General features: G+C 42.2%; 1 protein-coding gene across 1 annotated transcript in view; it reads left to right on the top strand.

Annotated features, from left to right (window-relative positions):
• TSPAN4 (tetraspanin 4) overlaps positions 1 to 21,478 on the top strand; it is a gene marked incomplete at its 5' end in the record, with an annotated part of 427,484 nt that overhangs the window by 49,252 nt on the left and 356,754 nt on the right. Inside the window, one exon of the mRNA XM_082283545.1 lies at positions 20,032 to 20,123. The remainder of the gene's footprint in view (positions 1 to 20,031; positions 20,124 to 21,478) is intronic.

The following is a 21,478-nucleotide window of genomic DNA, read 5'->3' as shown; positions in this document are numbered from 1 at the left end:
TGGTTTTTAAAATTTTTTTCCCTTTCTCCCTTCCTCACCTTGGTGGAATTCACTTCCCTTCTACCTTGAATTATTCTGTAGAGATGCCTTGGCTTCATATCCTGGTGCCAGGAGCATGACTGCGATACTGCAGTCTGTCACTAGTACCTCATCTCTACGACATCGGCACCTTGCTGGGGAGGCTGGTCTTGCTGATTGAGAGCTGCTGTTCTGGTTCATCTGCCTGCCAGTGCAGTGTCCCTCCATCCAGGATCTTTTTCTCAGCTGCCTGCAGCAGTAACTCGAGATCTGCCTGCCATCTGGATGGCACTTCCCACAATATAACCTAGTGTTGGGTTTTATGTTGGTTTATTGTGTAATGCTGTAAATACTTACGGCTGTGTATAACTTTTGCCTAACTGCTGCAGCTGTAGCAGTGAGAATGGGGGTTTGTGAGGCTAAGGAGGCTTTGAGCTCTGCTGCTGATTTGCTCTGTAAACTAAGGTGTAGGATGCTTGCGCTCGTTGAATATAATTTTTTTTCTTTTGGCCTGATTTGAAAACTCTTAAATCAGTGTCATTTTTTTTTAAGTTTCTAAATATGTTTTGAAAAAGGGGCTCTTTGATAGCATTCCTCTTATGCTATCTCTCATGTTGATGAGGAGTCTTTAGATGCAGCTGCATAATATGTTCATGGTATGCTCAGAAATTCCACATGTGCCCTGCAACACCAGAGAGAGATTTGTGTGTCTTAATCCAGCTGCAGATCGGGGCTCTAGCTAAGATGGGAATGCTTCATCTCAGCAGGGGTGACAGATTTACTGTTGGCAATGTGATCAGTCACACTGATGGCAGAGGCTCTCCAGAGCTGGCAGAGGGCATGGGTCACTGCATGTTTTACTGCAAGAGACACATAAAAGCCAAAATGCTTGTATTGTCATAAAAGCTGTCTGTTGAACTTTCTTGTTTTTCTCTTGTGCTAAGTTACATCCCAGCACACTTGGGAAACATGTGGTTCTCATTAAATGTTTCTCAATAGCTCAACAACAATCCCTAACCGGTGGAGGTCTGCGGTAACAAACAGAGGTTGCCAAATTGCTCGTGGCGGACAAAGCCAAAGTGCTGGCAGGCTGGGAGCCAGCTCACCTATCACAGTCCTCTGCATTGCCAGCCTTGGAGATCTGGAGATGTCATTTGCTCCCCCTTATTTTGAGATGTTGCTTTCTCATGTCTTGGTGTCCAGCATGGGAATGGTGTCAGATGTTAGCAGCAACAGGGAAATCACGAGGATGCAGGAGGTCCATTCGTGCATGGTTATGCAACCATGGGATGAGTGCATGATTTTTAGAAGAGAACTGCGTCTGATCCTTCAAGGGCACTTGGTTGTCCTTCATCTTAATGTGAAACATATGGCTGTAGTTTGAAACTGAGGACAACAATTCAAGCCAGAGACACAGAACCCTGATGGTGACTGATCTCTTTTGATGGCAAATAAAAAACTTCAGCAGCCCCTTTAAATCTTTTGTTGTATGCTCTCTTCAAGTAGCTTTGTCATTGGTTGCTGTAGCTGAATTGATTTTACTGGTGATTTGAATACATTTGAATAGAGACTGAAATGACACCCGTTCTGTGCTTTAATTTTAGTTTCACTTTAATTAATTTTCCCCGTGGCCCTCTCCCCTCCCCCACCTTTACTATTTTGAATGCTGCTCATGCACATGGGGGCTGGGAGGAAGATGGATTTATCATATTGTGTCCTGTATGTAACATTATCTAAATTTTAAACAGAGACATTACTAGGTGGCTGTTCTCATCAGTGAGAGCTTTGATTACAAAAAGTATTTTAACACTAAAAGATGCAGCTGGGCACTAATTTAAAGACAAGACAGGTCCTATGACATTTTGGTTTATAGAGCAAGTAGGTTTCTGACTTTCCCTCCTTGTTTGTAGCTGTAGAACAGGAAAGAGAAACAAACTATCCTGACTTTTCAACTCTGTTTTTCAAGTGAAGTATTGACATTTGGGGAAAATGCAAATAGGAGCATTCACACTTTGGTACTTAATGAAAGCAGTATTTGACACTGTGCTATATTTGTAAAGCTTGAGTTAACCTCAAAAGTCAAAGCTGCATTATGTGTGCAACTTTAAAAAGAACCTTCTGTCACTGAAATTTGAGGTGGACATTGTTCTCTGGAGTACTTGAAAGGTTACTTGAATGTCCTAAATAGAATATGGAAGAATTAGGTTGTAATACGATTCCTTTAAAAAAATCCTCATAAACTTAAAACTACGTTTGCATTCTAAAAATAAGATTTAAGTAGAGATACTTCATATTGCTTTGAGGAAATAAACTTAGCTGCTTTTTACTGGTCTTATGGTGAAGACCTTGTTTGTTTGTGTTTCAGTACAAGCTTGGAGGGGAAGGAATAACAAATGCTGCTGTCATGGCTTCAGTCCAACGAGATATATGAAATCAACATTAAAAGCCAGTACATCAGTGGCTGTCTCTGGCACACTGTTCTCTGAGGAAACGGGTTTCTTCCCACACAGGGAAGATGAATTAGCTGTGTGAGGAAATGGGTTTCTAGGATATTTTTCTGCAGTCAGCAAAGTTAAGTGAGATGATAGCATTCAACTTGTTTTGCTGTATTTAAGGTTTTGAGGTACCTAGAGCTTGAAATACTCAACACCCAAATAGGCTTGCAAGAAGCTGGTTTGTAATTTTTCAGGCTCTGTTAAGGTGTGTAGGGGGAAATCAGAGCCACACTAAGTAAAAGGTCTTCAGCAGGGACAAATACTTCCTTGTAATATAATTGGAGCACTTCATGTGCAATGACTGTAGCAGGATGTAATCTGCAAAAGTATCCTGTACTGCTCCTCCTTTGTAGGTCTCTTAAAAGATTGTTTTCTTGGATCACAAAATCCCGCCCCTAATGTGCCAATAGCGCGCTTTGGGATTTTCTATAATTCTGAGCTGTCTGAGATGTTGGACCTAATTACAGAAAAATCTCCATTGGAAATATCTTGTTTGCACCTTTGCATAACTGACGATGCTTAGTAAAAGTTATTTTTCCTTTTTTTCCTGCATATGTTGACTGGAGATTCTGAACCTACCTTTTGATAAGTTTATTACTGTCCAGGTTTCAGCTCAGGTAGAGTTAATTTCTTCTCAGTAGCTGTTACAATGCTGTGTTTTGGATTTGGAATGAGAATGGTGTTGGTAACACACGGTTGGTTTTTTTTTTTTTTTGCTAAGTCGTGTTTATCCTAAGTCAAGGACTTTTTTCCTTTGTGTGAGTGAGGGGGTTTGCAAAAGAAGCTGGGAGGGAGCACAGCTGGGACAGGTGACCCGAACTGACCAAAGGGACATTCCACACCATAGAACGACATGCCCAGTATATAAACTGGAGGAGTTGGGCAGAAGAGGAGCGAGCCCATCTGGGCTTGGGAAGGGAGGATGAGTGAGCAATCTCTCAGAGAACCCTTCTGTTGTGGGGTTTGCTGAGGGTTGAAGAAAAATGGGAACCAACTGCTACCACAACAGCATACAATCAGCAGCATCACACCAAGCCAGGCTCTGTGGTTCCTATCCCTATGGAGACTTGTGATCTGGAGAGCCAAGGAGTTATTAGCAGGACCCGCTCACCCTTTAATAGCCTCATATGGCCAGTGCAAAAATCTAGTGGAGAGTGAAGTCTGACAGACCTACTGTGGCCTGAATGAAGTCATGCTTCCGTGTGGGACGTAGAATCATGGACTGGTTAGGAATGGAATGTTAGTCTTGGAAAATAGTCTGTGATGCACCTCACGGGGCTGTGTCTAGTGAGTAAGGCTAGAGCTGCATGGATATTGTCACAGAATCAGCCTAGCCACTTTGCAAGCTGGCTCAAAGTCTCCTTAGCTTTTGTAGGCATTAGAGGATAGATGTTATCCTTGGCATGTGCTCCTATAATTTTGTGTATTTAACAGAAAAATGTCGCTTGGTGGCTATGCTGTATAATGTGTGCCTCATGCTGTCAGCAGGCCTTGCAGATATATTTATAATGCAAGGGCAATCAGAGGAACAACCCACACAATTGAAATGTTTTCAAGAGATAAAGGCTATTAAACTTCTTGACAAGACCAGTTGGGTCTCTAGAGGGTGAAAAGCCAGTTTTGACCTTACAGAAACTTTACTTGCTGATTTTATGAAGGAAGTGTTAACAGAAGAAAAAGATAAATCTATAATGGAATTACTTTCTGCTCTACAAAATGTGCCCAGTAACAAGATCCACAGAAGTTGTGTGCTCCTTAAAAAGAAAGTGGGAACCAGAGGGTAAAGCACGCTTTCTTCTCTTCCCCAATGGCTGGATTTTGTGGAATCCAGCTCTTCACATCCATACTATTTAACATTCCCTTGCCTGGCAGTGGGACTATCCTGCAATATGTGAGGGTGATTACATCTGTGATTGAGGGGGAGGGCAGATACTGTACTGAACAGACTATAACATTTGCTGTCTCAGTTAGAATGTTATAAATGTGCTACTCTAACTTTCTCTTGTGGTAGTACAAACGATACCAGTTTCCAGCATTCTTATTCTGGGATAATTATACCAATGGCTATGAACTGGAAAGCTTTTTCAGTAAAATGTTATTTTGCAGTAGTTGGACTGATTCCATCAGTATGAAATGACTACCTTGTTTAAACATTGCTTATTTTTTATCCGAAGGAAAGTACTGCACTTTATTTGCCTTTCTAAGATAGTATCTTTATTTAAACATATTGATACTTTTCTGAAAGGGCTGTTTCTCATATCCATTGCAATCCTTTTGTTTCATTCCTGTGATGGCTCTTACTGAAGAGAAAATACTCTTATGTGCCTTTACTGGCACAGTGGTTAGGTGGGTGCCCCTAATAGGGCAATGGAAGTGTTTGTTCAGGAAATACCCTTGTTACTTGATAAATTGGCCAAAACAATGCTTGCTTTTGTATTAATTCCCTAACAGATGCTGCTAACCAATGTAAACATAATTCTGTTTAGCAAGTGAGAGATGAGGAGTTTGATGAATTTGTTTGATGTTCTCTCTCTGCTCTGACTTCGGAACTGGAATTGTTGACATGAGGGTAGAACTGAGGCATGTGAAGTGTCTCCAGTTCTTTACTCAGGGTGTGTGTGTGAGGATTTACTCTGACAAAGCCTTTGAAAAGGGAAATACTCTGAAGCAGTGCATTATGGTTTTTACCTTGTCTTTAGATGATTACTTAGAGGTTACAGAAGTTGTCCCCAAGTTTGATCATCTGCTAACTTCATTCCCATTTCAGAACTGGCTGGCATGTTCTCCGTATAAGTTTGCGTCTAATTACGTACAGCTAGAGTTGCTGAGAGGCTCCTGGGTATGGAGATGAACAATATACCACACTGCCTGGCTAGTCCAGAGTACAAAGTGGGGGTGGCTTTTGAGTACCACAGCAAAGGCATTACTGGTAAAGCAGATTCCTTAAATTTGAATTCTCTTGTGGGCAGGAGCAAAGGGATCAGAGCTGTAATTAGAGTCATTTCCTCTCCCTTGCAGCATGCTGCCTTGAGCCAGAGCTCTGTAGCAGAGGATTTATGCCTTTAGTGTCTGTTGCTCTCACAGAGGGGGTTAGGATGTGTGGCACAAACCATTGCACAAGTCTTATGAAGTTGTTTTTGAGCTGTGAGAGCACAGGATAAGAAGAGCTGTCCTGAGTTGCGAGACCAGCTTCCTGCTGTGTTCCATCAGCATGATAAAAAAGTGGCAGTGGGCTTCAGTCTCCTGTTCTTTCACTTCTTGCTTCTACTCAAAAAGATATCAGCAATGGACTCCCTTCAGGTGGCTTCTGTGAGGGGATAAAAGCAGGGCTTTCTCAGCTTGTTTTGCTGTGTTCTTTTCCCACTTGCCCACCCCATCTCCCTGCTTGGTTGGTGTTTTCTTCTCCACTGAACCTTTAGACTGTTAGTTTATTTTATCTTGCAGACACAACTGAAGGAGTTCCCAAGAGGAAAGGGTCTGAAGGAATTTTTCTCACTATTCCTCTTCTTATATGTGCCTCAGTTTCCATGTATGGGTATATATTCAAATCCAGTAATTCCAGAGGCAAACAGCCAGGGAAATGAGTCTGAGGTGTTTTTGTGAGGCTATTGCTTAGAGTACCCAAGAGAGCTGTTATCACGGGTATGAATAGGACATACCTTGCTTGTTGCATTAACATTTTTTGCTGTAACTGTTCATGTGTATGCATTCAAGTAATGAAATCCAGGAAAACATCATCCCTTCTCCTTAGGTCAGGGATCATGAGAGAAAAATCTCTGCAGCTCAAGTCCTTCTTGACCTCACATGGTGAGAAATGACTGGACACACTGCTCTTGAAAGGAGAGATGTTACTGGAGTCATACTAATGAATTGAGATGTATGAGTTCAGTTCTTTCTTCTGCCATAAATTTCTGTGATCATGAGCAAGGTTCCTAGTCTCCTGAAAACCTATAAATGAGGTAAACAGTTTTTTTTCTCCCAGCCTCATCTGTTTAAATTGTGATGTTTTTGAGGCAGGAACAATACACATTGTGCAAATGCACAGGAGGTGAAAGCTATCCCGTTCTGTCTCCTGCCTTGTGCCATCTCTTTTGTGGTAAGTACAGCAGTGTGGATGTGGGAGAGACTGGAAGAAGCAGCCAGGTGGAATGACATTTTTTGAGGGTTGTGAAGATGTATGTATATAGAGGGGCATAATAGAATGTCTTCAAATATTTAGATTTTGAGAGATTTTAGAAAGTGTAGGAAAACATTTTTTTTCCCCTCATGAATTCAAGCTATGCCTTTATTCACGTGCTTTTTAAAAGTAGAGAAATTATAAACATTATAATGGCAGAAGGGAGAACTGAGTGGTTCATAGAGGAGGCAGGGAGGATGTCAGGCTTTACTTTGGGGATAATAATGAGAGGAAAGTGTTTTTTGTGTCTGCTTTTACTGAAAGCACTCCATGTGAATTGGTGTTAGCAAAGGCTTTACACTGTGTGCGTCACTGCTTTGTAAATGCTGGCAAGTAACACTTACAGACTGCTGGACTCTGTACAGAGTGCTGATCTATAGATGATTTTTTCCTTTCCTGTAAAGGACGCCTCCAATGCTAGCTGTATGTGAAGGCATAGAAAATAGGTTTGAAAAGCTACACACAGCAGCTGTCATAATTTACTGTAATATCCTGCTGTTTATGATAACTAATGAGTGCGTCAGTTCCTTGGATATGTTGAGCCAGATCATTAATCAGTATCAACTGACCTTGCTTCATGGAACTGGGGGGACTTCCATACGAGTTGATACGCATCACCTACATTGGGAGATTAATGTCCGGAAAAGAGATGGTGTAAAACTGCTGGCTGGGTTTGTGTTCATTGGAGACAAAATCCTGTACCTGGCTTAGTGTTGGGAATATTACACTATTGACAGATCGTGGAAAGCATGGACCAGTTACAAGAAAAAACTTGTATTTTTAAGTTTGGGTGTTGTTTCTTAAGCCTCTCTCCTGCTCTGTAGAACATGAACAACTTGTATCATTTAATGCTTCACAGGCTGTCCGTAATGAGGAATTATTTCCAGACAGGTCCAGAATTTGCTTGACTTCCTGTGGCTGACTTTCGGCTTTTGTTCCCATCCAGCTGTGAGGTATCATCCTTCTGCCTTATCCTCCCATGAACTGCCTAATGTTAAAGGAGATCAGAAGTGAGAAGATGTTATCTTCATAGCAGGAGTTTACTTATATCTTAAGTGATACAAGGTTTTGATACAACCACAGCATATTTCTTCAGTGTAGTCTCACTGTAAATAGCAACAGCAGCATTTCTTACAGTTGCAAATTAATTCTATGTTTTCAGTAGAGTAGTGCATTCTAGTGTGGTAATGGATGGGCATCAGCCAAGCATTGAGTTTGCAAAAGAGAGCAGCACTAGCTGTACAAAGGGAATAACAACATGCATGTATGAACTATAAACTAGAGAGTAGTTTTAGAGTGTGCCAGGCTGAAGGTGAGTCAAAAGAGCAAAGGCAGATGGCAGAAGCTGCTGGGGAGAGGCAAAGATAAGACATCATCATTGTTATTGACTTGTGGGCCTGGTGTGATTCTAACAAGAAATGTGCTGGTTAGCCATAATGCTGTAAGAGTACTAGTGGCCAGTGAACAGCTGTTATCCCTGCAAGTTTAATCTCCACCTGTAGCATTTAATCTACTTTGTCAATTTTTGTGTGATTGTAGCAAACTCCAAGACAGAAGGACAACCAAAGCAAAGTGCTTTAAATTTGTGGTTTTTTGGGGGTGGATACTTTCAGTCTTCTATGAACATCTGAAGCTCCAAGTTGGGCTCTCTGTCTCATCATAGACTTGTGCGGAGCTTTGCTTTTTATATATATATATATATATATATATATATGTATATATGTATATGATAGATATGTATTTTTTTCCTGTTTCCCCCCATTTTTGTGAAGTATAGGCAAGTAATTATACTTGTATGTTGTACTGGCCAGTCTGCCTCAAAAAACCCCAGAAATTTCCTGAGGTGAATGTAGTAAATAGGTATTGTGAGAGATGGATTTGAAGGGCAGCTCTTGGTTGCAAGATGGACCAGTAAGTTGAAGTGTTGTCTCTGTAATGTGTGAGAACTGAGGGGCAGAGAAGTGAAGACTTCAGTCCTGTTGGTAACTGCTTTGCTTGTGTAATAGGGATCAGGACAGGAGGTAAAGGACTGCATCTACTGTCAAGTTTATTTAACTGATATGGTGCAATGTGGCATTGCTGTAACTGATACAGCACAAAACTTTTGAAAACCTTTAAATAATTTAAAGTTGTTTATTCTGAACACAGGGAGGGTCTCCTGGCAGAGTGTAAAATATTCCAATATATTTGCAGTAGTTTATGCCAACCTACATTTCTACGGTGGAACTTAAAGCAAACACAGAAAGCAATGCTGATTTTTGATGAGATGCATTTGGTTTTCCTGAGGCCTAGTGGTGGTAAGGATCCCATTAAATCTGTTTCTTGAATCCTTCTCCAGAGGGAAGGTATCTGGGGTGCTGGTGATATGTAGAGTTGTTTAGTACCTTTGGCGTAGAAACCTGGTACCTAGGTACTGGCTTAGATGCTTTCTAAACTGTGCGGGTAAGTGTGGGTTATAAACTGTAACTGATCCTGTCTGAAGATGATAATTTGACTCCTGTGTAGATCACAGATTTTCAGTGAATTCTGTGCAGTTATTCTATAATAAGTCTCTCACCTTGTCACTGATACTGGTGCGTTTGAGAGTGTTACTCTTTGGACAATGTGAATGCTGCTGTCCTGGCTCAGATAGACCTGCGCTGTGCTGTACTTCCCCCACTGAGTGGGTCACATCCAGTGCTCACACTGTTGCCAGACCCCAGTGCTCTGAAATTGCTGCACAGCAGCTCTTCATTTACCAGGAGTGCCTCCATGGCTGCAGCGGCTGTGGCCCGGCCAGAAGTGTTATTTGTAATGGCTTGCTGACGGGCCCAAAGTGATGCTGCGCTGCTGTGCCAGCACGGGGGCCTGGGGCCACAGCCAGCTACTCTGTGGCCAGATGGAAGAGCAGAGCAGAGGGAGTGCTGCAATCCTAGATGGAAAACTCACTTGGATTGTGTGTTTTGGATCATTGGTTTAGGAGAGCAAAAGATCAAAACTTGCCTTGGAGCTACAAATGTGTTGGTTTAACTCATAAAGTTAAAGTTACCACAAAGGGCAAGGATAGGAGAGGTGTGTCTTCTCCCTGGAAGTACCATGGTAAAATTTGTATGATGTAATTTACTGTCTTGGAGATTTTCTGGGAGCAGAATGTGTCTCTTGGTGTATCCACAGCAATAAAATTAAGGTAGCAGTTGTTTTAAGTCACTAGCTTAAAAGAATAAGTGGAAAAGCTTTAAAAATCCCTCACCAAACAAGTGAATACTTTGCAGATATTACAATACTAGAAAACTTAGAGTGCCATGTCCTCAAGTGCTTTACTCATTGCTTGAGGTAGGAAATTAAGTGATGTGTAAACTGTTGTTACCACCAAAATTTCATTTGCCTTCATTGGCTGATTTTCCTGTCTGCCTTGCTCCTGCACAGGTGCTTCTAAATGTTTGCTCAGGGCATGTCTGTGGGAGGGATGACATTTACCTGTTGCTCCCTGTGGAGCTGGGTGCTCCCTGGGAGCATGGTGGCTCTTGGTTCAGCTCCCAGCTCTGCAGCAGACTCCTTGGGAAGGTCACTTCTGTCTTCCCGCATGATGTCAAGTGTTGTGGATGATCTCAGGATGGCTTGAATGTTGCTGTGAGTCGCTGTCATGCCATGAACACCTCTGAAGGAGTGTAGTGTGACCCCGGACCTAGCTAGTAAACTTATCAGTCAGCTCAGGCAGTGCTGCACTACCCTTGCTTGGAGGGAGCTTGGAGAGTGGGGAGGATCTTGCTGTTGCTGGTTTTGCCATCCTCGTGGTGTCTCAGGTCCATACCCATCACAGCAGGGGAAGAATAGTCCTGATACTTATAAGGATGGCAGAGGGACAAATGTGTGTAATATTGGGATACTGTAAGAGATGTATCAGCTCTTTGGGAATTGGAATATTTCCTTTAGAAAATACCTTTGATCTCTGTTTAAAGGCTTACAGTTGGCTATGTTCACTGGGAATATATTTCAGGAGCTAAGTACCCATCATATTTTAAAATACCCTGTGTTTCCCAAAGCCCTGGAACAGTTTTAAGAATCACTGGATGAGTATTGGAATCAGTGTATTTAAACAGTGCTGTGTCTGTATTTGTTTGTGTGTATAATCATAATCATATGAAATTAAATGTATTCTCTGAAAAGAAACATCTTCGGTGGTGAATTTGAAATAATGACAAATCAGGTAGAGATTTAAACTTTCCCTAACCATTTAATAGCATCTAAATTAAGAAATATTTGCCAGTGCAGGTTTGGCTAGGGCTTTAAAGGAAAATGAAAATGCTTGAACCACAGGAAATCAATGGCCTAATCGTCTGGAAAAAGAGTTCATTGCAGTGCCAGGATAACCTGTGAGAGCAATAGCCTATTCTTCAGGTGTAGGGAGAATATTTGTCATTGAAGTCCTACAGCAGAAGCAGTTCCATGACAGGTAACTTGTGAGGCTGTGAGACTGATTGGGAGTTGAGAATGTCATATATAGCTTGTGTCAGGGAGGGATTCAAGAAAGACTAAATGAGGGATGGTGAAATACTCTATTTTGGTAGAAGCAGTCACATTTCCTTACTTTCTTTCATTATAGATAATACTATTTTAGAAACAATTTACATTACAATAAACATTTTAAATGCAGTTTTTAAACTTGTTTTCTTCTCTTGGTAAGTCATCAGGTCTGTGCCAGTTTAGGTAGTGAATAAATGCTGTTTCTGCAGATTTTAATCAGGTTTCAGTTGTTGAGGTGTAGACACCCAGGTAGTGGGTGTGCAGCTGCAGTGGGAGCTGCAGGTTGTGCTCTGGGTGGGGGACCCTTGCCATGGTGGGACCCACAGGCAAGGAGCTGTGACCTGGTGCTGACCCTTTGCACAGCTGCCCACTGTGGAGGGGCTTCGGTTCCAGCAGTGAAAGTTTGGAGTGGTGTGAGTGTGACTCACAGTGGCTCCTGGATGGTCAGACAGGAAAGTTCCCTTAACAACAGTTTTCTTCCACGGACAGTAAAAGTTAAGCAAATAAACAAAAAATCACAAAAAAACAAAAGAAGAAACAAAAAAAAACCCCTCTACCCCAACTTTAATAAAAAGCAAATCCACAGTTCATTCATCTAAAATGGGAAAAAATGGAACTTGAATAAATGTATCATTTATTGCATATCTTCTTAGTTAAATGAATGGTGATGTATCTTCCTTAACAAATTTGCATGCTGAACTTCAGTGCATGGGATATTTTAATCTGAACATCTGTATGTTTTATAGTTACTAATCAGGGAGAATCAGCCCTTTTTTAGGCAAAACAGCTAAAACCAGAAACCAAGTTTAAAGCTGCAGACCTTAATCATGGTTTCATGTTTTGAACTTCTAATAATTTTGAGTTAATTATGAATTTTGAAAGTATTAAATTATTAGTGCTGCTCATAATGGTATCTTAATTATGAATGAACAGTCAGCATCAGGCAGCCTTTCCTTTTTGACAGATACAGAAAGGTGTCATGGGAGCTGCTCCTGTGCTCTCTGGTGAGATGTAGCATGTCCTGCAGAGATCTTCTTGGGATCTAGTAATGCTAGAGACAAAGACAGACCTTGAGAGTTAGATGACAATGAAGGAAAGCAGTGATTGATGCAGAGAAACCTTCAGGAGTTGACTGTGTTTCAGCCTTTGTTTACCTGCTTTGAGGAGTAACTCCCTAAGACTGCACTGGGACACTCTCATCCTTCCCAAGGGATGGGTTGTTTGTGTTGCTGATTCCATCTAAAAATGCCCAGGGTATGGAAGAATGTAAAGCCTCATCTTTTTGCTCTGTATTTGGCAATAAAAGTCATAAAAGTGAAAGCTCCTCTGCATGAGAAGAACAGACTTTCTTACCAGTTAGGCTGAGACTGGGAACAGTCAAAGCAGGATCACAGATCTTGCAGCTATTGATGCCTGAGTTGGCCACCTGAAAACAGAGACTATACAAGAATAAGGGAATAAAGGTAGGTATTTATTTGAAGGACTTTCAAAGGCACACCCTGGGCAGGCCAAGGGCTACTGCCAAGATGGACCCTGGGTCATGAGTTCTGCACATGTTTATAAGTTTGGTTCATTTGCATATTAGGGTTAATTCTCCAATTAAAATTTCAGTTAATGATGTAATTTCCCCAAGTTTACCCCCCTTCTTAAGATGTTAGTTTACACATTTGGGCCTAGGACAATCTGGGTGTCATTGGAGAGCAGGCCTGGAGAGGCTTTGTTATGTCTAACCAGCATGAGAGAGCAGTAGTTAACAGGCCACAGGAAACTTCAGAGTTATACACTAGGCAGTGCAGGATTTGAAAAATATGAATGTTAAAACCTAAGGCATCACTATCAGTGCTAAGTGCTGAGCACAGATGCCTTTGCAAGCAGAAACACAGGATGCAAGTATTTAACAAAGCCTTTTTCAAGCTCACAGGAGGGATGCAGAGTGCAAGTGGATGTTTGGAGCTGAGTGCCTAAGTGACAATCTGCTGTTTGCACTAACTCTAATAGAAGTTACACGTGCTCATCAGTTTAACAGCTGATATGTAAATGGGCTGCAGTTCCATATCCTGGACTTTGTCAAGAATAACTCCAAAATGTAAAATCAATCCAGCGGTTTCCAGAGACACAAGTGAACTAATGTTGCAGGAATATGGTTGTCAGGGTTAATGCTGATGTAAGGAGGATAAGAATAGCATAGAGTTCAGGAAATCCTAAAATAGGAGTGGGAAGGGAATTACTATTTATATATTCCCCCATGTTTTTTATACATATAATATATATAAGATACCAGCTGGAGATAGCTTATCTGGCAGATTCGCTGGGGTTTGAATACATGGTGATGGCTATGGGCATGGCAGGAGAGTAGTCTTTCCTGACAGTGTGAAGGTATCTTGCATCAAGCAATAGAAATTTAAGGAAGAGATTTCAAATGATTGCAAGTTGTCAAGTGGAGTTTTTTTAGAAGAGAGAGCATGTGGGCAAAAAATACAATGTTACCTTAATTAAAAAAATCATAAATAAAAAAGCAGGGGTGGGTAGGAGACTGGTGGGTGGTGGTACAGAGAAGAATCTTGCTGACATTTCTTTTTGGTATTCTTAAAAACAAGAGCAAGCAGTATTCATGTCTGCTTTAAAATATATTTTCCACAGCCTCTTGGCTTTAGTAGGACTTCAGAGAATAGTTTGGTCTTTTTTTGTTACAGGCACTGTGTGCTAATATAAGAGTTCAGTCAGTCAATAAATTTCCTGTATTAGTTGCAGTAGCTGAAAGCAGAGCAGAGACTGAAAAAGGCCCCTTGCCACTGGTGAAAGTGACTGTGCCTAATCTGTGTGGTGCTGGGAATTTCTGTGCGTTCTCTTCGTGTCAGGGAAGTTGAGTTGCTCTACACATGTATGTCCTGTGTGGTGTTGTGACACAAATTGGAGAATTTCTCTGCTGTCCCTGTTAAAATCTAACCCTGGGTATCTACATGACTGCTGGCAAAAAGAGGTCACATAGTAAGGCCTCATGGGAAGACACACACAGCAAAGCCTTTTTAGGGTCAGCATTGAATGCCATTGATGATGTCTCTGTTGATAATGGTGTTGTTTCTTAGGATTGCTGCCTGTAGCGGGTTCAGTTTGTAACCGGGCAGAAACACCAATTAGAGTGTGGTGGTTTGGTCCAAAATATTCATTACGTACTTATTTACCTTCTGTGAGATAAGAATTATGAGAAAGCAAAGCAGGCACAGAACTTAGAAGAATATAAAGAAGTTTATTAACAGACCTAAAAGAAAGAAAAAAAAAAATCAGACCACACCTTCAGAACACTTCTCCTCCTCCCACCTTTCTCCCTTCTCCCACTGACAATGTAAAAAGACAACCCTTGAGATTTTCAGTCAGTTTACCACCTCTATAATAACCTTGTTCAGTTCAGTTAGGGAGAGGAGTCTCTCTTGCTCATGCTATGGAGACATCGCCACAAGAAGTTCTCTCATGGCTTCAGGATCACAGCGAGAAGCCACCCAGGTTGGTTCTCTGCTCGCATGTGAGTCTCCCTTCCCCCAGCTTACAGCTTTCCCCACAACTGCTTTCGAGGGTCCAATCTTGAGCTACTGGGATACTATTTTAAGGTTGAACTGTTCAGAAGCAAAGGTTCTCCTCACCCATCTCTGGAAGCATCTTCATCTCTAGGAATAGAGGCCCTCCCCCTTCCCTGGAAGCAAAAGGGTCCTCATCATCTCTAGGACTATCTCTGGGAGCATCTCTACGAACAGAGGTCTTCTCCTTCCGATTTTTGGAGCAAGAGTCCTCATCACTTCCATCTCTCCCTGTTCAAACTTCTCATCAAATTACAGCTGCTTCAGCATTTGCTTATTCCAGCACAGGTACTTTTGCTCACAGGTACAGTTTGAACGCTCCACCACCCATGCTGTCATGAAATTACAGCAGGTACTCTGATATATCATAGTCTATCACTGCCATGGCTTTACAACAGAATTTCAGCTTTAAGCATCTCCTCTTGCTCCTCCCTCAGGGTTTCAACTCTTCCTTCTTTACTTGGTGTCTGCAGGCTTCATCTGTTCTGGAGGAAACTTACAGCACTAAAAGGGTTAATCTCACCCGGCCCTGCAGCTGGAATTCTCTTATCACTGTTGGTCACATGATCTTTGCTGGGCAGCAGGGCAGCTTCAGCTGAATCTTCGCCCGCACTGGAAAGGGGGGGTCTGTGCCATCTGCACGTCACAGGGCTGGGGGGGAGTCTGTGGGTGGAACAGGGCCACACGGCTCCAGGATGGCTGTGTCCTGGCCCAGCCCGGGCCCGCTGGGCCACATGGGCCCAGCCCAGTTACCTGTCCCAAGGCCGGAAGCAAGAGAGAGCTTTCCTAGGGTTAAATGTGGACCACAGAGTCGTGTCAAAATTTTTATGTGGCTTAAAAAATTGTCAGTATTCAAACTAGCCAGTTGATAGGTTCTGTCAGGTCATAGAGGAACCTGTAAGCACCTCTTTGCAAGAAAATCACTTCCGGAGCTATGCTAACCCATGACACTGCCCAAATGGCTGCAACTTGGAGGTTTTAGTTTGGGTGTTGCCTCAAAATAGGGAGGGTGAAGCTATTTTCTGGTTTAATGGGAAGAAAAAAATTGTTGATTGAACTCAGATGAATGAAAACTCAGGCACTAAGAGCACATTATGGTACCAAGTGTTTCTTGCCACATTTACCCTTTGCTTTCAAAAAATTCTGTGAGTCTCACCTCTGTTCCTGGCAAAATCATGGAGCAGATCCTCCTGGAAACTATGATGAGGCACATGGAAAATTAGGAGTTGACTGGTGACAGCCAACATGGCTTCACTAAGGGCAAATCATGCCTGACGAATCTGGTGGCCTCCTGTGGTAGTGTGTCAGATGGGTGAGATGGTTAGAGGTGTTAGATGAGGGAAGAGCGACTGATGTCATCCACCTGGACTTGTGCAAAGCATTTGGTAGCGTCCCACACAGCATCCTTGTCTCTGAAATGGTAGACATGAATCTGATGCATGTACCGCTCAGTGGGTAAGGACCAGCTGGAGCAATGGGTCCGTGCAAACTTCGTGAAGTTCAAGGCCAAGCACAAGGTCTTGCATCTGGGCAGGGGCAATCCCAAGCACGCATACAGGCTGAGCAATGGTGGGTTGAGAGCAGCTCTAAGGAGAAGGGCTTGGCAGGGTATTGGTGGATGAAAAAAAGGAATGTCACCCAGCAGTGTCTGCTTACACCCCAGAAAACCAAGTGTATCCTGGATTGCATCCAAAGCAGGGTGGCCAGTAGGTCAGGACAGTCATTCTTCCCCTCTGCTCTGCTCTAGAGAGACTCCACCTGGAGTGCTGTATCCAGCTCTGGGGCCACCAACACAGAAAGATGTGGACCTGTTGGAGTGGGTCCAGAGGAGGGCTGCAGAAATGACCAGAGGCCTGGAGCATCTCTCCTTTGAGGACAGGCTGAGGGTGTTGGAGTTGTTCAGCCTGGAAGATTTTATAGCAGCTTTCCAGTACTTAGAGGGTCAACAGAAAAGATGAAGTCTTTATCAGGGAGTGTAGTGTTAGAATGAGGTGCAATGGTTTTAAACCGAAAGAGGGTAGATTTCAATTAGGTATTTGGAAGAATGATGATGATGAGACACTGGAACAGGTTGTCAGGAGGACTTAGGGCTGCCCCATCTCTGGAAGTATTCAAGGCCAGGTTCAATGGGCTTTTGGGCAAGCTGGTTAATGGAAGGTGTCTCTGTCCATGGCAGGGGGGTTGGAGAAGATGATCTTTAAGGTCCATTCTAACTGAACCATTGAGTGATGCTATGAAGTAGCATCACACTGGAAAGTACTCTGGAAATTTCCTCTGGAAAGTACTAGAGCACTGAGAGGTGTCCTGCATCTAGAAAGCAGGTTCCTTGACCAGTGTGCAGATAAATACAAGCCCCAAGGAAAAACAGCAGAAACTGTGTCTTTGACAGGAGTGCCAAGGGAGGAATGGATGAGTAGGAGGAGCAAGTATAGATATTTCAAAGCAAGAAAATCAGAGAGCAGGACTTTTATCTAACTCAGGGTGTCCAAGTTCCTGGAAAGCTGAGATGTGACAGATTCTTGATCAGACCGTTTGAATTTGCTATTAGGACTCAGTTCACCTGCTTTTGTTAAACTGTAGTTTCCCTCACTAAGAACTTGTGAAGTTTGCCTGAAAAAAAAAAATCTCTTAAATGTTTGGGAGTTGTCAGGGAGATTTTTAGATGGACTCCAGGTGGTGTGGGACACGCCAGAGAGCCTGGAAGCATTTGACACAAGCCAGGACAGAAAGATTGAAAACATACCTCTAGTCTGTGGAGCAGGATGTCTGGAGTAGATGGATTTGAGGGGGGCCCTGTAGCTCTAATTGGAGTTACACTGCAGCTGAGGTTTCTGTTACTAAACTTAATGCTTAAAGGCCCCATTGTGCTCAGCAACACATGATAACTAGACATGAATATCTGGTAAAAGAAGAGACAGGAGAAAACCCCAGCCTGAGAATGAAAGTTGTACACAAGCAGATAAAATGTTTTGCCTGGGTTTATACAGCAGGTTGGTTGTGGAGAGGGAAGTGGAGCCCTGGTCTCTCTGCTGGTGGTGTCACCACCTTCTTTGCTGAAAATGTAGTTGTCTGGGCTCACATGTTGGACAGGTCAAGGAAAATCTGTGCAGTGGCTATGACACTCCTCAAAGAGGAGGATTTTGGATGTCTTCTAGACTTGAGGAGTAGATTTAGATGCAGACTACTGAGGTCACGTCCTCTCTTTAGTATAATGCTGCCTCCTCTGATGGCAGCAAGCGCCTCTGTTTCAGGAGGCAGGGCTGCAGTCTGAACACCTGTCTTTATTTTTTTTTTATGTTTAACGGGCATGATGAAGATATGGTGGTACTGGGCCGCACACAGCTACCCAGGCTTGGAGGCAACGTTGTGTGCATGCTCCTGCATCTTCTCTGCCTTATCTCTGGAGCTGCTCGTCAGCTCTGTTGAAAGCATGTGTGCCTGCAGTGTAGATACAGACTTCCTCCTGCATTCCTATAGAAAAGATAAGGCACGCAGTGTGTTCTTGTGCATCTGTGCTTGTGTTTACTGTACTGTCTAGGGATGCAAATGAATGATAACACCGGGGCAGGCCGGTGGTCTGTCTAGCTTGTTTCCTTTTTTGCAGTAGCCAAGAGCACCTGCCTGATCCAGCCAATATCAGTCCACAAAAGTCATGGAGAAAAAAGGATTTGTTTGAATTGTTATTACTAGAGCTTCTAGCTCGTTCTTACTTCATGATTGAGTTTGTTTTTATAGGAAGAATCCTTACTGTTATGAGTCACTCTGGCTTAAAGCAGGATTTTGCTTTCAGATGCCTTTTGCCTTAAAAGGTGATGTTGCTCCTGGTATTTGTCAAGTTTAGGAAAAAAAAAATCTAAAAATCATCAGGCAGCTCATTCTTCTCAAGAAACACTTGAAACATCCACAGTTCTTAGTTTTAGAAAAATCAAAATAAAGCAATGCTTAGGGAATGCATTCCTGATGCCTCTTTGGGGCCAGCTTGATTTCTGTAACAGTAAAATATGAGACAGTGACACTCCTGCATGTAACAGAGATGTAGCCCCCTTGCTGGTGTGTTAGATTTCTAGACCATCTGGAAATTAGTGTCATTAAACACCTGAAATAACAAGATAAAAAACCCAGGCAAACAACAGCAAAAAAGCTAGGAGTTAAACTATGGCAAGCCAGGGACAGCTGATCGACAGACCTAATGTCTTTCAAGTGGGTAGATAAAGTGCAGTCTTGGCTGTGTGTGGTCAGTAAGGATGGAACATTTCTTTTGTAGGGGTTGGCTTTTTAACCCCACGTAATTTATGGTGGGGATAATTCCACTGTGCTTAACTATAAAATCTATCTGCAGTTCCAAACTTAATGCTGAGGAAATGTACGCACTAGCAAAAATCTTGTGGCACAAAACAGTGGTGTAATTCATTATCCACTCTAAAGCTGCCATGGAAAAGGAAGGGATTGTTCTTCTCAAAAGGTTGTTTTCTACAGTTCTGACCTTACTGCTGCTTCTGTAGGTAGAGCTAACCTCTTATGCATTGGCTGATTATGCATTCAAATGTTCCTGTGCATTTGAATATAGTTATAAACTTACTTTTCCCTGTGCAGCATCACTTGGTAAAGTTTTACCAGTCCCAGCAGAAGATGCTTTTCATTTATGGGTATTTGTTGCATAAACTGCTTCCATACAACTAAGCTTGTTTCCTTGGCATTTGTCAGCCTCAGAAACTTGAATGTTTAGAAGTATTTACCAACTTCACTTTCCTTGCCATGACCTTTTTCCTGTATAGGAAACAGAAACCCACTCTCTCTTCTGAATGCTTTCTGTGCATTGTTCCCTGGGACCCACAAAGCTTGTTTCTTGTGCTGCAGATGGACTACAAGTCACAGGCAGCTGTTCTGTAGACACTCTTTACCTGGACTTTTCTGTGCATGCCCAGCGTGCCTTGTCATTGCATGTTCACTCTCAAATGACTAGTTTGTAAGTGGAGTCAGTGACAGTCACCTATTTTTAATGTTTTGATTTTTTTTTTTTAATTCTCCATTGAAAATGTGCAAGAGGAGATTTTCTCCAGTAAGTTAATGTTTATTTGGTGACCAAGTTTCATTTTAGTGACAAATGCCACTGAGATTGCAGAGTGTGTGGGGAAGTACAGAGGTGAGATGAAGGGGATTGTGAAGCAGGGAGCAGTAATACTGGATTGAAAAGTTTGTTCCTGAAGTGACTCCTCATGAGCACCTGCCTGTTGTACTCATGAATCTGTTGTTTTGTGTCTTGCAGTGGCATCACTGAAGGGGCCAACTGTTACTGCTGTGGGAGATCAGCAGCTTCCAATTGCATCTTCTGTGTCATCTGTAAAACCCCCAGTTACAGTGAGTTTCTCCTACACACACACTGTTTTCTCCAGTGAGGATTTGTTAGCTGTAATCTGTGATAATTATATGTTTCTCTATTTATACTTTGTCAGTTCACTTGCTACTGCAAAAAGCTTTGATTTATGAATCCCAGGCCAAAGGGATACATACACTTCCCATCCCCCCAAACCTCATACTCGAAGCTCATAGTTGCAGATTCTTCTGGCCAGCTGCGTACCTTGTGAGGGAAATGATCAAAGACTGTGTGCTTTGGGTGAGTGTTCTGGTTATTCATCCAATAGCCAAGATGAGAATTGGGCCAAATATTTTGTTCCTGAGAACAGCTTCAGAAAGAAAAACTTACTTAAATAAAAAACGGAAAGAAAAGTATTACTTGGGCAAAGAAGATTAAACTTGCTCAGAGTGCCAGAAGCAAACACATCATACCTGTGTGACATCTAGTCATAGGCATGGCAGGTGAAAAGAGAGGGTGACTCAGTGCTGGAGTGCTCCTGAGTCTGTACCTAGATATACTCTTAAAATGAGACAATGGAATTTTTTCCCTGCAGCGCAAGAGAGCTACCCAATCCAGTGCTATTTGGAAACTGAATGAAATCTCTTGAAAATCCTCATTCTCCTTTTTAGTTTCCACCTAAAGGAAATGCAGTGAAGAAAATGTTTCCCTACTCCTGCCAGCTATCTGCGAATGTCCATGTAATGTACAACTTGCCTGTTATGCCTGTGATTCTTTTGTTAATAATTCTCTTCTGCCAATAACTCAGTAAAACAGACTCAGGTGATTTCAGTATTTTGCATAACAATGATAACAATTGCTTGCAAAGCCATCTCCAATTTTCAGACAATTTCAGACAATATTTGGAAGAGCTGAATTGTCTTCTGAATTGGAAGAGTTGTGTATGAATCCATCTGCAAGTCTAGAAAGGCAGGAGCACATCTATGCATGTGGCAGTGTTTGTTTTGATGAAAACTTGAGGACTTAAATGAGCAAAAAAACCCTCTAAGTGCTTAAGGGGCTGTCAGACACCTGTACAGTTAAATGGCATTGAATGCTGATGTGGTCTAGATTTTGGGTTATCAGATTGGGTGTACAGGAATTAATAGTGCTCAGGTAATGGATTCTCCTGAGAACTAATGGCAATAACAAGAGTAAGCAATGCCTTAAGAGGAAAATGCCCTAGAATCTGTTGAAAGCTTATAGGACATGATTTTGGCATGTGTATTTCTAGCCTGTGTCAATATTTCAGATGCATAAATTATACATGACTTACAAAATAAGAAAAGTTGCTTCTAGGGAGCTCTTGTGTTTTGCCTGTAAGGATGGAGCCAGCTTGCAACATATGTAGAGAATATTA

The sequence above is a fragment of the Coloeus monedula genome, assembly GCF_965178545.1.
Source record: "Coloeus monedula genome assembly, chromosome: 6".
Lineage (NCBI taxonomy): Eukaryota > Metazoa > Chordata > Aves > Passeriformes > Corvidae > Coloeus > Coloeus monedula.
This window is presented reverse-complemented; position numbering and strand designations above follow the sequence as displayed.